General features: G+C 21.3%; 1 long non-coding RNA gene across 2 annotated transcripts; it reads right to left on the bottom strand.

The window, feature by feature from the left end:
- Window positions 1-275: 275 nt before the first annotated feature.
- Window positions 276-11,017, bottom strand: LOC143378116 (uncharacterized). 2 transcript variants are annotated; one of them, XR_013087615.1, is made up of 3 exons: window positions 10,859-11,017; window positions 6,762-9,677; window positions 276-6,139 (listed from the first exon to the last, which is right to left on the bottom strand). It is a non-coding gene; the product is annotated as an uncharacterized LOC143378116 (long non-coding RNA). The 2 variants fall into 2 exon arrangements; XR_013087614.1 differs by lacking the exon at window positions 10,859-11,017 and having other exon boundaries at window positions 6,762-10,268.
- Between the last annotated feature and the right edge of the window lie 10 nt (window positions 11,018-11,027).

Raw genomic sequence — 11,027 nt, 5'->3', positions numbered from 1 at the left:
ATTTTTGTCTATTTATTTACATATTTTCTGTATTTATTTACCTCCTTTGTATTCTCTACTTCATTACCTATTTTTCACTATTTCTTTATCTATTTTTTTCTCTAATTTATTTACAAATTTTTCTCTGTTTATTTACCTATTTTTTCCTCTAATTTATTTATCTATTTTTTTCTCTAATTTATTTACCTATTTTTTCTCTATTTATTTACCTGCTTTGTTTTCTGTATTTATTTGCCTTTTTTCCCTCTATTTATTTACCTATTTTTTTTAATTAGCTATTTTTCTCTATTTATACACCTATTTTTTCTCTAGTTTGTTTACCTCTTTTTTTCTGTATTTATTTACCTACTTTGTTTTCTCTACTTCATTACCTATTTTTCTCTGTTTATTTACCTATTTTTTCCTCTAATTTATTTACCTATTTTTTATTTACCTTTTTTCCTTTGGTTTATTTACCTATTTTTCTCTATTTATACACCTATTTTTTCTCTACCTAATTTACCTATTTTTCTCTATTTATTTACCTATTTGTTCTCTATTTATTTGCCTCTTTTGTTTTCTCTAATTATTTACCTATTTTTCTCTAGATAATTTACCTATTTTTTCTCTATTTATTTACCTATTTTTCCTCTATTTATTTTCGAATTGTTTCTCTATTCATTTACTTTTTTCTATTTATTTACCTCTTTTTTTCTCTAATTTATACACCTATATTTTCTCTATATATTTACCTATTTTTCTCTATTTATTTACCTATTCTTTCTCTAGTCATTTACCTATATTTTCTCTCATTTATTTTCCTATTTTTTCTCTGTTTATTTACCTAATTTTTCCTTTAATTTCTTTACATATTTTTTTATTTACCTTTTTTTCTTTGATTTATTTAGCTATTTATCTCTATTTATACACCCATTTTTTCTCCAGATAATTTACCTATTTTTCTCTATTTATTTTCCTATTTTTTCTCTATTTGTTTGCCTCTTTTGTTTTCTCTACTTATTTACCTATTTTTCTCTGTTTATTTACCTATTTTTCCCTATTTTATTTACCTATTTTTTATTTACCTTTTTTTCTTTGATTTATTTACCTATTTTTATCTATTTATTTACCTATTTTTCTCTACCTATTTACCTCTTTTTTCTCTATTTATTTACCTATTGTTCTCTATTTATTTACCAATTTTTTCTCTAGTTATTTACCTCTTTTGTTTTCTCTATTTACTTACCTATTTTTTCTCTAGTTATTTACCTACTTTTTTCTCTAATTTATTTACCTCTTTTGTTTTCTCTATTTATTTACCTATTTTTCTCTAGATAATTTACCTATTTTTCTCTATTTATTTACCTATTTTTTCTCTATTTATTTTCCAATTTTTTCTCTATTCATTTACTTTTTTCTATTTATTTACCTCTTTCTTTCTCTAATTTATACACCTATATTTTCTCTACTTCATTACCTATTTTTCTCTATTTATTTGCCTATTTTTTTCTCTAAATTATTTACCTATTTTTGTCTATTTATTTACCTATTTTCTGTATTTATTTACCTCGTTTGTATTCTCTACTTCATACCTATTTTTCACTATTTCTTTATCTATTTTTTTCTCTAATTTATTTACAAATTTTTTCTTTGTTTATTTACCTATTTTTTCCTCTAATTTATTTATCTATTTTTTTCTCTAATTTATTTACCTATTTTTCTCTATTTATTTATCTATTTTTTCCGTATTTATTTACCTACTTTGTTTTCTGTACTTCATTACCTATTTTTCTCTATTTATTTGCCTATTTTCTTCTCTAAATTATTTACCTATTTTTGTCTATTTATTTACCTATTTTCTGTATTTATTTACCTCCTTTGTATTCTCTACTTCATTACCTATTTTTCACTATTTCTTTATCTATTTTTTTCTCTAATTTATTTACAAATTTTTTCTCTGATTATTTACCTATTTTTTCCTCTAATTTATTTATCTATTTTTTGCTCTAATTTATTTACCTATTTTTTCTCTATTTATTTACCTGCTTTGTTTTCTCTATTTATTTACCTTTTTTCCCTCTATTTATTTACCTATTTTTTTTAATTAGCTATTTTTCTCTATTTATACACCTATTTTTTCTCTAGTTTATTTACCTCTTTTTTTCTGTATTTATTTACCTACTTTGTTTTCTCTACTTCATTACCTATTTTTTCTCTATTTATTTACCTAATTTTTCTCTATTTATTTACCTCCTTTGTTTTCTCTATTTATTTACATTTTGTCCCTCTATTTATTTACCTATTTTTTTTTAATTAGCTATTTTTCTCTATTTATACACCTATTTTTTCTCTAGTTCATTTACCTCTTTTTTCTGTATTTATTTACCTACTTTGTTTCATCTACTTCATTAACTATTTTTCTCTGTTTATTTACCTATTTTTTCCTCTAATTTATATACCAATTTTTTTATTTATCTTTTTTCCTTTGGTTTATTTACCTATTTTTCTCTATTTATACACCTATTTTTTCTCTACCTAATTTACCTATTTTTCTCTATTTATTTCCCTATTTTTTCTCTATTTATTTTCCTCTTTTGTTTTCTCTATTTATTTACCTATTTTTTCTCTATTTATTTTCCAATTTTTTCTCTATTCATTTACTTTTTTCTATTTATTTACCTCTTTTTTTCTGTAATTTATACACCTATATTTTCTCTATTTATTTACCTATTTTTCTCTATTTATACACCTATTTTTTCTCTACCTAATTTACCTATTTTTCTCTATTTATTTCCCAATTTTTTCTCTTTTATTTACCTCTTTTGTTTTCTCTATTTATTTTCCTATTTTTTCTCTATATATTTACCTATTTTTCTCTCTCATTTATTTACGTATTTATTCTCTGTGTATTTACCTATTTTTTCTCTCATTTACTTACCTATTTCTTCTCTATTTTGTTACCCATTTTTTCCTCTAATTTATTTACCTATTTTTTTATTTACCTTTTTTCCCTTGATTTATTTAGCTATTTTTCTCTATTTATACACCTATTTTTTCTCTAGTTTATTTACCTATTTTTCTCTATTTATTTGCCTCTTTTTTCTCTATTTATTTACCTATTTTTTCTGTATATATTTACCTATTTCTCTCTCTCATTTATTTACGTATTTTTCTCTATTTATTTACCTATTGTTTCTCTAGTTATTTACCTATATTTTCTCTCATTTATTTTCCTATTTTTTCTCTGTTTATTTACCTATTTTTTCCTCTAATTTATATACCTATTTTTTATTTACCTTTTTTTCTTTGATTTATTTAGCTATTTTTCTCTATTTATACACCTATTTTTTCTCCAGCTAATTTACCTATTTTTCTCTATTTATTTACCTATTTTTCTCTACTTATTTACCTCTTTTTCTCTATTTATTTACCTATTTTTTCTCTATTTATTTACCTCCTTTGTTTTCTCTATTTATTTACATTTTTTCCCTCTATTTATTTACCTATTTTTTTAATTAGCTATTTTTCCCTATTTATACACCTATTTTTTCTCTAGTTTATTTACCTCTTTTTTCTGTATTTATTTACCTACTTTGTTTTATCTACTTCATTAACTATTTTTCTCTGTTTATTTACCTATTTTTTCCTCTAATTTATATACCAATTTTTTTATTTATCTTTTTTTCTTTGATTTATTTACCTATTTTTCTGTATTTATTTACCAATTTTTTCTCTATTTATTTACCTCTTTTGTTTTCGCTATTTATTTACCTTTTTTCTCTAGATAATTTACCTATTTTTTCTCTATTTATTTTCATATTTTTTCTCTATTTATTTTCCAATTTTTTCTCTATTCATTAACTTTTTTCTATTTATTTACCTCTTTCTTTCTCTAATTTATACACCTATATTTTCTCTATTTATTTACCAATTTTTCTCTATTTATTTACCTATTGTTTCTCTAGTTATTTACCTATATTTTCTCTCATTTATTTTCCTATTTTTTCTCTGTTTAGTTACCTATTTTTTCCTCTAATTTATTTACCTATTTGTTTATTTACCTTTTTTCCTTTGGTTTATTTAGCTATTTTTCTGTATTTATACATTTTTTTCTCTAGTTTATTTACCTATTTTTTTTCTATTTATTTACCTATTTTTTTTAATTAGCTATTTTCTCTATTTATACACCTATTTTTCTCTTGTTTATTTACCTCTTTTTTCTGTATTTATTTACCTACTTTGTTTTCTCTACTTCATTAACTATTTTTCTCTGTTTATTTACCTATTTTTTCTCTATTTATTTACCTCTTTTGTTTTCTCTATTTATTTACCTATTTTTCTCTCTCATTTATTTTCGTATTTTTTCTCTGTTTATTTACTTATTTTTCCCTTTAATTTATTTACCTATTTTTTATTTACCTTTTTTCCTTTGGTTTATTTACCTATTTTTCTCTATTTATACACCTATTTTTCTCTACCTAATTTACCTATTTTTCTCTATTTATTTCCCTATTTTTTCTCTATTTATTTACCTCTTTTGTTTTCTCTATTTATTTACCTATTTTTCTCTCTCATTTATTTTCGTATTTTTTCTCTGTTTATTTACCTATTTTTCCCTTTAATTTATTTACCTATTTTTTATTTACCTTTTTTTCTTTGATTTGTTTAGCTATTTTTCTCTATTTATACACCTATTTCTTCTCCAGCTAATTTACCTATTTTTCTCTATTTATTTACCTATTTTTCTCTACTTATTTACCTCTTTTTCTCTATTTATTTACCTATTTTTTCTCTATTTATTTACCTCCTTTGTTTTCTCTATTTATTTACATTTTTTCCCTCTATTTATTTACCTATTTTTTTTAATTAGCTATTTTTCTCTATTTATACACCTATTTTTTCTCTAGTTTATTTACCTCTTTTTTCTGTATTTATTTACCTACTTTGTTTTATCTACTTCATTAAATATTTTTCTCTGTATATTTACCTATTTTTTCCTCTAATTTATATACCAATTTTTTTATTTATCTTTTTTCCTTTGGTTTATTTACCCATTTTCTCTATTTATACACCTATTTTTTCTCTACCTAATTTACCTATTTTTCTCTATTTATTTCCCTATTTTTTCTCTATTTATTTTCCTCTTTTGTTTTCTATTTATTTACCTATTTTTTCTCTAGTTATTTACCTCTTTTTTCTGTATTTATTTACCTACTTTGTTTTATCTACTTCATTAACTATTTTTCTCTGTTTATTTACCTATTTTTTCCTCTAATTTATATACCAATTTTTTTATTTATCTTTTTTCCTTTGGATTATTTACCTATTTTTCTCTATTTATACACCTATTTTTTTTCTACCTAATTTACCTATTTTTCTCTATGTATTTCCCTATTTTTCTCTATTTATTTTCCTCTTTTGTTTTCTCTATTTACTTAACTATTTTTTCTCTAGTTATTTAACTCTTTTTTCTGTATTTATTTACCTACTTTGTTTTCTCTACTTCATTACCTATTTTTCTCTATTTATTTGCCTATTTTTTTCTATAAATTATGTACCTATTTTTCTCTATTTATTTACCTATTTTCTGTTGTTATTTACCTCCTTTGTATTCTCTTCTTCATTACCTATTTTTCACTATTTCTTTATCTATTTTTTTCTCTAATTTATTTACCTATTTTTTCTCTGTTTATTTAGCTACTTTTTCTCTATTATATTTACCTACTTTTTCTCTATTTATTTACCTATTTTTTATCTATTTATTTACCTATTTTTTTTAATTAGCTATTTTCTCTATTTATACACCTATTTTTCTCTTGTTTATTTACCTCTTTTTTCTGTATTTATTTACCTACTTTGTTTTCTCTACTTCATTAACTATTTTTCTCTGTTTATTTACCTATTTTTTCTCTATTTATTTACCTCTTTTGTTTTCTCTATTTATTTACCTATTTTCTGTTGTTATTTACCTCCTTTGTATTCTCTTCTTCATTACCTATTTTTCACTATTTCTTTATCTATTTTTTTCTCTAATTTATTTACCTATTTTTTCTCTGTTTATTTAGCTACTTTTTCTCTATTATATTTACCTACTTTTTCTCTATTTATTTACCTATTTTTTCGCTAGTTATTTACATATTTTTTTCTCTCATTTATTTACCTATTTTTTCTGTTTAGTTACCCATTTTTTCCTCTAATTTATTTACCTATTTTTTTATTTACCTTTTTCCCTTGATTTATTTACCTATTTTTCTCTATTTATTTACCTCTTTTTTCTCTATTTATTTACCTATTTTTTCTCTATTTATTTACCTATTTTTTCTCTAGTTATGTACCTCTTTTTTCTGTATTTATTTACCTCCTTTGTATTCTCTACTTCATTACCTATTTTTCACTATTTCTTTATCTATTTTTTTCTCTAATTTATTTACAAATTTTTTCTCTGTTTATTTACCTATTTTTTCCTCTAATTTATTTATCTATTTTTTTCTCTAATTTATTTACCTATTTTTTCTCTATTTATTTACCTGCTTTGTTTTCTCTATTTATTTACCTTTTTTCCCTCTATTTATTTACCTATTTTTTTTAATTAGCTATTTTTCTCTATTTATACACCTATTTTTTCTCTAATTTATTTCCCATTTTTTTCTCTTTTATTTACCTCTTTTGTTTTCTCTATTTATTTTCCTATTTTTTCTCTATATATTTACCTATTTTTCTCTCTCATTTATTTACGTATTTATTCTCTGTGTATTTACCTATTTTTTCTCTCATTTACTTACCTATTTCTTCTCTATTTAGTTACCCATTTTTTCCTCTAATTTATTTACCTATTTTTTTATTTACCTTTTTTCCCTTGATTTATTTAGCTATTTTTCTCTATTTATACACCTATTTTTTCTCTAGTTTATTTACCTATTTTTATCTATTTATTTTCCTATTTTTTCTCTATTTTATTTACCTATTTTCTTATGTACTTATTTACCTATTTTTCTCTATTTATTTGCCTCTTTTTTCTCTATTTATTTACCTATTTTTTCTCTATATATTTACCTATTTCTCTCTCTCATTTATTTACGTATTTTTCTCTATTTATTTACCTATTGTTTCTCTAGTTATTTACCTATATTTTCTCTCATTTATTTTCCTATTTTTTCTCTGTTTATTTACCTATTTTTTCCTCTAATTTATATACCTATTTTTTATTTACCTTTTTTCCTTTGGTTTATTTACCTATTTTTCTCTATTTATACACCTATTTTTCTCTACCTAATTTACCTATTTTTCTCTATTTATTTCCCTATTTTGTCTCTATTTATTTACCTCTTTTGTTTTCTCTATTTATTTACCTATTTTTCTCTCTCATTTATTTTCGTATTTTTTCTCTGTTTATTTGCCTATTTTTCCCTTTAATTTATTTACCTATTTTTTATTTACCTTTTTTTCTTTGATTTATTTAGCTATTTTTCTATATTTATACACCTATTTTTTCTCCAGCTAATTTACCTATTTTTCTCTATTTATTTACCTATTTTTCTCTACTTATTTACCTCTTTTTTCTCTATTTATTTACCTATTTTTTCTCTAGTTATTTAACTCTTTTTTCTGTATTTATTTACCTACTTTGTTTTCTCTACTTCATTACTTATTTTTCTCTATTTATTTGCCTATTTTTTTCTATAAATTATGTACCTATTTTTCTCTATTTATTTACCTATTTTCTGTTGTTATTTACCTCCTTTGTATTCTCTTCTTCATTACCTATTTTTCACTATTTCTTTATCTATTTTTTTCTCTAATTTATTTACCTATTTTTTCTCTGTTTATTTAGCTACTTTTTCTCTATTATATTTACCTACTTTTTCTCTATTTATTTCCCTATTTTTTATCTATTTATTTACCTATTTTTTTTAATTAGCTATTTTCTCTATTTATACACCTATTTTTCTCTTGTTTATTTACCTCTTTTTTCTGTATTTATTTACCTACTTTGTTTTCTCTACTTCATTAACTATTTTTCTCTGTTTATTTACCTATTTTTTCTCTATTTATTTACCTCTTTTGTTTTCTCTATTTATTTACCTATTTTCTGTTGTTATTTACCTCCTTTGTATTCTCTTCTTCATTACCTATTTTTCACTATTTCTTTATCTATTTTTTTCTCTAATTTATTTACCTATTTTTTCTCTGTTTATTTAGCTACTTTTTCTCTATTATATTTACCTACTTTTTCTCTATTTATTTACCTATTTTTTCGCTAGTTATTTACATATTTTTTTCTCTCATTTATTTACCTATTTTTTCTCTGTTTAGTTACCCATTTTTTCCTCTAATTTATTTACCTATTTTTTTATTTACCTTTTTCCCTTGATTTATTTACCTATTTTTCTCTATTTATTTACCTCTTTTTTCTCTATTTATTTACCTATTTTTTCTCTATTTATTTACCTATTTTTTCTCTAGTTATGTACCTCTTTTTTCTGTATTTATTTACCTCCTTTGTATTCTCTACTTCATTACCTATTTTTCACTATTTCTTTATCTATTTTTTTCTCTAATTTATTTACAAATTTTTTCTCTGTTTATTTACCTATTTTTTCCTCTAATTTATTTATCTATTTTTTTCTCTAATTTATTTACCTATTTTTTCTCTATTTATTTACCTGCTTTGTTTTCTCTATTTATTTACCTTTTTTCCCTCTATTTATTTACCTATTTTTTTTAATTAGCTATTTTTCTCTATTTATACACCTATTTTTTCTCTAATTTATTTACCTCTTTTTTTCTGTATTTATTTACCTACTTTGTTTTCTCTACTTCATTACCTATTTTTCTCTATTTATTTACCTATTTTTTCTCTATTTATTTACCTCCTTTGTTTTCTCTATTTATTTACATTTTGTCCCTCTATTTATTTACCTATTTTTTTTTAATTAGCTATTTTTCTCTATTTATACACCTATTTTTTCTCTAGTTTATTTACCTCTTTTTTCTGTATTTATTTACCTACTTTGTTTCATCTACTTCATTAACTATTTTTCTCTGTTTATTTACCTATTTTTTCCTCTAATTTATTTACCTATTTTTTTATTTACCTTTTTTCCCTTGATTTATTTAGCTATTTTTCTCTATTTATACACCTATTTTTTCTCTAGTTTATTTACCTATTTTTATCTATTTATTTTCGTATTTTTTCTCTGTTTATTTGCCTATTTTTCCCTTTAATTTATTTACCTATTTTTTATTTACCTTTTTTTCTTTGATTTATTTAGCTATTTTTCTATATTTATACACCTATTTTTTCTCCAGCTAATTTACCTATTTTTCTCTATTTATTTACCTATTTTTCTCTACTTATTTACCTCTTTTTTCTCTATTTATTTACCTATTTTTTCTCTATTTATTTACCTCCTTTGTTTTCTCTATTTATTTACATTTTTTCCCTCTATTTATTTACCTATTTTTTTAATTAGCTATTTTTCTCTATTTATACACCTATTTTTTCTCTAGTTTATTTACCTCTTTTTTCTGTATTTATTTACCTACTTTGTTTTATCTACTTCATTAACTATTTTTCTCTGTTTATTTACCTATTTTTTCCTCTAATTTATATACCAATTTTTTTATTTATCTTTTTTTCTTTGATTTATTTACCTATTTTTCTGTATTTATTTACCTATTTTTCTCTATTTATTTACCTCTTTTGTTTTCGCTATTTATTTACCTTTTTTTCTCTAGATAATTTACCTATTTTTTCTCTATTTATTTTCATATTTTTTCTCTATTTATTTTCCAATTTTTTCTCTATTCATTAACTTTTTTCTATTTATTTACCTCTTTCTTTCTCTAATTTATACACCTATATTTTCTCTATTTATTTACCAATTTTTCTCTATTTATTTACCTATTGTTTCTCTAGTTATTTACCTATATTTTCTCTCATTTATTTTCCTATTTTTTCTCTGTTTAGTTACCTATTTTTTCCTCTAATTTATTTACCTATTTGTTTATTTACCTTTTTTCCTTTGGTTTATTTAGCTATTTTTCTGTATTTATACATTTTTTTCTCTATTTATTTTCCTATTTTTTCTCTATTTGTTTACCTCTTTTGTTTTCTCTACTTATTTACCTATTTTTCTCTGTTTATTTACCTATTTTTCCCTATTTTATTTACCTATTTTTTATTTACCTTTTTTTCTTTGATTTATTTACCTATTTTTATCTATTTATTTAACTATTTTTCTCTACCTATTTACCTCTTTTTCTCTATTTATTTACCTATTTTTTCTCTAGTTATTTACCTACTTTTTTCTCTAATTTATTTACCTCTTTTGTTTTCTCTATTTATTTACCTATTTTTCTCTAGATAATTTACCTATTTTTCTCTATTTATTTACCTATTTTTTCTCTATTTATTTTCCAATTTTTTCTCTATTCATTTACTTTTTTCTATTTATTTACCTCTTTCTTTCTCTAATTTATACACCTATATTTTCTCTACTTCATTACCTATTTTTCTCTATTTATTTGCCTATTTTTTTCTCTAAATTATTTACCTATTTTTGTCTATTTATTTACATATTTTCTGTATTTATTTACCTCCTTTGTATTCTCTACTTCATTACCTATTTTTCACTATTTCTTTATCTATTTTTTTCTCTAATTTATTTACAAATTTTTCTCTGTTTATTTACGTATTTTTTCCTCTAATTTATTTATCTATTTTTTTCTCTAATTTATTTACCTATTTTTTCTCTATTTATTTACCTGCTTTGTTTTCTGTATTTATTTGCCTTTTTTCCCTCTATTTATTTACCTATTTTTTTTAATTAGCTATTTTTCTCTATTTATACACCTATTTTTTCTCTAGTTTATTTACCTCTTTTTTTCTGTATTTATTTACCTACTTTGTTTTCTCTACTTCATTACCTATTTTTCTCTGTTTATTTACCTATTTTTTCCTCTAATTTATTTACCTATTTTTTATTTACCTTTTTTCCTTTGGTTTATTTACCTATTTTTCTCTATTTATACACCTATTTTTTCTC

Source organism: Andrena cerasifolii, unplaced genomic scaffold (genome assembly GCF_050908995.1).
Source record: "Andrena cerasifolii isolate SP2316 unplaced genomic scaffold, iyAndCera1_principal scaffold0340, whole genome shotgun sequence".
In the NCBI taxonomy this organism is placed as follows: Eukaryota; Metazoa; Arthropoda; class Insecta; order Hymenoptera; family Andrenidae; genus Andrena; species Andrena cerasifolii.
Note: the sequence above shows the minus strand (reverse complement) of the source record. Positions and strands in the feature narration are given on the sequence as shown.